The sequence below is a fragment of the Triticum dicoccoides genome, chromosome 3A (genome assembly GCF_002162155.2).
Source record: "Triticum dicoccoides isolate Atlit2015 ecotype Zavitan chromosome 3A, WEW_v2.0, whole genome shotgun sequence".
Classification (NCBI taxonomy): Eukaryota; Viridiplantae; Streptophyta; class Magnoliopsida; order Poales; family Poaceae; genus Triticum; species Triticum dicoccoides.
Genome location: NC_041384.1, coordinates 56,054,102 through 56,054,395, shown reverse-complemented (window position 1 = coordinate 56,054,395; position 294 = coordinate 56,054,102).

Below are 294 nucleotides of genomic sequence, written 5' to 3'. Positions count from 1 at the left end.
AAATGGAGAAACAAGGTAGAGATGTGTTTACATATGAGGTGTTTGAGAAATTTCAGAAAGAGATTGTTGCAGCAAGAGACCATTGTTGCATCCAAGGCATTGCACAAGATGGAACACTAAAAATAGTGACATTGAGAGGTCGATCCCATAGGATTAGGGAAGTTCAGTGTGTCACCACAACCATGATAGCTCATTGTTCATGTAAGTTATTTGAAACAATTGGAATCCCGTGCCGCCATATCATGCAGGTGTTGAGGGCTGAAAATCAAAATGAACTTCCATCGTACTACATTA